Below are 4,771 nucleotides of genomic sequence, written 5' to 3' on the forward strand. Positions count from 1 at the left end.
TATATCTTCGAAATGCTTAGTTTTAGAATGGTGGCAGCTGATGAAGGAAATGTTCTCTATGTGGCCTGTGTGTTTTCTGTACTCCGTTTATCATTTTGTCTACATTTTTTGCAACGTCCTGTACCCAGATATGCATCTATATATACAGGTAGATGTAAGTATGTACATATATGTACGTATATATGCATATACTCATATATTATTTGTTTATATATATATATATATATATATATATATGTATATGTATGTATGTATATACACGCACATAATACATATACATACAGACATACTCATACACATGCACACACACAATCATTGATGAGGTTCGAATAACGACCTGTGGGGTGTTAGATTAATATAAATAATGTATATGTGTGTGTGTCTTGCTATCTATCTATCTGTCTGTCTGTCTATCTATCTATCTATCTATCTATCCATATGTATAAATGTCTCTACAATTTATTTCTATGCAGAATCATATATATATGTTCATGGTTGAGTATGTGTGTGTGTGTGTGTCTGTACGTATGATGTATGCATCGTATTTATTTATTTCTTGAGAGGAGATATATATAATGCCATAAACTTTGACACTCGTCATCTTCCATTGCATTAGTGAAGGCAAGGAGAGGAAGAGGAGAAGCAGGAGTGAGTTGAAGGGGAGGAGGAGGAGGGAAGAAGGTGAATGGAGAGGAAGAGAAGGAGGAGGAGGAGGGCGAAGAAGTGTGGAAGCTTCCGAGTGGCAGACGAGACTTATTTTATTGCTATTTGCTTGGTCTCCAGGGATGTTCAAACGGAAGGTTCGTGGTGGTGGTGGTGGTGGTAGTAGTAGTGGTGGTGGTGGTGGTGGTGGTGGTGGTGGTCACTCTTAATACGATCTCAATCACCACCACCACCATCACCACCACGATCGCCTATGCTCACTTATACACACAAATTCACGCATGTGGAGACGCATGGCTCAGTAGTTAAGGTGTTGGACTCAAGATCGAAAGATTGCGGTTTCGATTCCTGAACCGAGCAAAGAGTTGAGTTCTTGAGCAAAACACTTCATTTCACATAACTCCAGTTCACTAAGCTTGAACCAGAGTTCAAAATCTTCTAAGTGTATTTGGTAGACGGAAACTGAAAGAAGCCCATCGTATGTATACATGCATGTATGTCTGTATGTCTGTATGTATGTATATATGCATGTGTGTGTGTGTGTGCCTGTCTCTGTCCGCAGCCCCTCACTGCTTGAGAACCGGTGTTGGTGCGTTTACCTCCTAGTAACTTAGCAGTTCGGCAAAAGTGATCGATAAAATAATTACCAGGTTTAACAAAAATCTAAGTTCTGAGGTCTAAAAATTCCTCAAGGCGGTGCCCCAGCACGGCCGCAGTCTAATGACTGTATCGAACAAAAGACAAAAGATAACTACGAGTAGCTTGCACATCAACGCTGACACTGACAGGATCAATGATAAATGGAGGGATCGAGGTAGAGGAATAAAACCCACTTCGAATGGCCTTAAGACGCCGCATCGTTTCGTTGTGAACACCAGAGAAAGGGAGACATCACGTGTTTGCATATCCAACATTGGAAATTCATTAGGAATACTCTGCCAAAAAATATTTAAGATTTTCATAGAAAATTCAAGCCTGAGAGTTGAATCGCTCGAAAGTTCTGCATATTCTTCTTAGCTTTTAATGGCAGATGTTTTACGCGCTCTGCAACAACCGTGAACGAAGTTTTGGATTCAATCCAATTGGTAATGCCTAATTCTGGCAAAAAAATATTTCTGGAAATTGCTTTCTCCAAATGATCAATTATTATTTGCTTGATCAAACCAAAATTCTATGCATTTTCAAAAATAAAATCATGTTCAACGGAGAACATTTCTGATTCATAATTTTCTATTTAGCATGTCGATATGCTTTATTTTTGTTTCTGTGAAAGCTTGAATTTTAGATTCAGATAGGAAAATATTGGTGTTCTCTCCTTTTAGAGACATTAAATTCATTAAGTTTTCCAAAACCATTCAACAAATAGCATAATTTACAAAACCAATCTTCTTTTCGAAACAAATTAGCCAAATCTGAATTTCGTTACGACAGGAGGAATATTATGACATCATATTTTAAATTCTAATGGCTGTTTCAAAGCTCATTCATTTGAGAAACATAACGCTTCTGTTTCCAATAAAAGTTTGCTGAAATTAGATTCCATTTCGCGAAAGAGATTTGCAGAGAGGCGTCTATTGAGTACACGATTCTTCGCCTATCTTGTATATTAGATATGATACGCAGGACATATTACCTCGGTGCTCATGCACCGTCCATGATATCGTATTCCTAATTTTATCTGTTCTTTTTATCACATATGAAACACAAAACATATTTCCCTGGCATCCACGCAACATACATGATACACATTCCCAATGTTGCTTGTATGGTGTATCCCATGTTATACACAGGACACACTTCTCTGGTGTCCATGTATCATATAGGATACACGATTCCCAATGTTCTTCAACCACCACAGTAATTTAGGACTAATGACAGGAAAGCTGCTATATGTAAATCTCACAACGAGAGATATTCAGCAACAGTACTTTGGAGTAAAGATTATTTGCCAACATAACATGGTAGTCCTGGTTTAGGATGAATGTTGCTGTAATTTAGCCCCAGGAGACATCGTCTCCAGCTGGCTATACGACACGATCTGTGTCCTTATATTTTCGACACAGATCGTGTCGTATAACCAGCTGGAGACGATGTCTCCTGGGGCTAAATTACAATAACATTCGTCCTAGATCAGGACTGCCATGTTATGTTGGCAAATAATCTTTACTCGAAAGCAAAGCTTTATATTATTCAGAACGTATGAAATAAGAACAATCTATAAATAAGCACGGACGTTTAGGAGAAATTTATGAAAATGCTTCAAACAGGCAAAGGATTAATGAATTTAATAATTTTTACTGCATCTTGCGACACTGCATTCAGATCTGCAGGGATTTTTTTTAGACACAAACGCCTCTCAGTGGGTAGCGATGTGGCGGTGAGAGAGGTGATTTGTTCTACTAGACCTTTCAAAGCGGTGCTCCAACATGACCACAATCCTATGCCAGAACCAAATAAAAGATAAGAAAACCTATTTCACTTCTTGCAGAAAGTTCCTCGCCATATTGATTACCATTAATTTCTGAAATACGACAAGCAACAAAATTATTTGAATGACTAAATTTCCTTAATTCACAAACTCATTTTTTTGGTAATTCTGCGAACGATTTCTGTCATGTTAATCGTTGCTGTTAACACGAATTCTTCGCCGATGCTGGGTGGATTTTTTTTTTTTAATTTTTAACTGTTGCATTTAAATATTTAAATAACCAATATCAAAGGACGTCCTTAAGTATTTCACTGTGTCGATTCTATGAATAAGTTTCTCAAAAGATTGCTTCTGTTTACTGAAAGATTCCAATAGCCTTTCAAAATGAATAAATACAACCAAAAAAGAACTCCATAGGCTCACTGCTAAAGGAGGAATATCTTGAATCAAAACGTGTCTTTTTCATTTTTTTATAAGCTTCATACTCTCAGCCGTCAAACAATCGTTACAAATTAAGCAGACAGACATTTCGTAGTTATTTTTCAAAGCAAAAGTAAATCCATATTGGAAATTATAAGATTCATTACATTTCCTCTTTTCTTTACGCTTTTCTTTTTTATTATTTTTTTTTTTTTCGCTTTTTCCTTCGAAATTGTGTCTAAATCTTAATATGGTTGTTTTGCTTGCTTCTGTGTGAATTTAACGGTACTCCTTTAAAGCCAGTGGCACTTCAGTTATGTCATCAACACCATTGCCACCGTCATCATCATCATCATCATCATCATCCCCATCATTATCATTAACACCAGCATCACCACCACCGCTGCAACCACCGCTACCGCCGCCGCTGCCGCCGCCGCCGCTACCAACACCATCGTCGTCGTCGTCATCATCATCATCATCATTACCACCACTATTACTATCACCACTACCACCATCACTGCCGCCATTATCATCATCATCATCATCATCATCATCACTACTACCGCCAACACAACTGCCGCCGCCGCCGCCGCAGATATTAAACTGCAAATCAAAAATTAGCTTGTATTAAAAATTGAGCAGAATGATGGTAAATTTCGTAGTAAAAAAGAAAAAAAAAAGCGGGTATGTTTTCGTTTTCTGAAATGGTTTAGGAATGGCGGAGTTGGGGGTGGATGGGGCCACACTGGTTGTTCCACGTCCACGTAGAATGAGATTTAAAATGTGAAACGTTTCCTTTTTATTTTCACATTTATCGACACGGCTTGCAGTAAATTTTAAGATTGTGGATTTCTTTTTGAATGTATAACTGCAAATGTATACATACGTACATACATACACACATGCATGCATACACACGCATATACATACATACATACATACATACATACATACATATACACACATTTTAAAAATGTAACCGCGTGTGTATCGTTGGTGATTTTCTTCCTCCGTCTTCCCTTCCTTTGGACGTTCCTCTATTTCTGAAGAAGAGCCAAGCTCGAAACGTTAAATCCTCTTTCCTTCCTTTCCTGAGCGTCTGATCATACAGTACTTGTACCACGTCCTCGCCTTATTCCGTTTTCTTGTTTGGATTCACTATATACATACATACATACATACATACATACATACATACATACACACGCACACACATATATATATCTTTACACACACACACACAACTGGTATATATAT

The 4,771-nt window shown here is 37.7% G+C and overlaps 1 long non-coding RNA gene across 1 annotated transcript in view; it reads right to left on the reverse strand.

Annotated features, from left to right (window-relative positions):
- Nucleotides 1-2,899: 2,899 nt before the first annotated feature.
- Nucleotides 2,900-4,771, reverse strand: part of LOC128250471 (uncharacterized) — a 46,712-nt gene continuing 44,840 nt past the window's right edge. Inside the window, exon 3 of the long non-coding RNA XR_008266495.1 lies at nt 2,900-4,117. This is a non-coding gene — a long non-coding RNA (uncharacterized LOC128250471). The remainder of the gene's footprint in view (nt 4,118-4,771) is intronic.

The sequence above is a fragment of the Octopus bimaculoides genome, chromosome 21, assembly GCF_001194135.2.
Source record: "Octopus bimaculoides isolate UCB-OBI-ISO-001 chromosome 21, ASM119413v2, whole genome shotgun sequence".
NCBI lineage: Eukaryota > Metazoa > Mollusca > Cephalopoda > Octopoda > Octopodidae > Octopus > Octopus bimaculoides.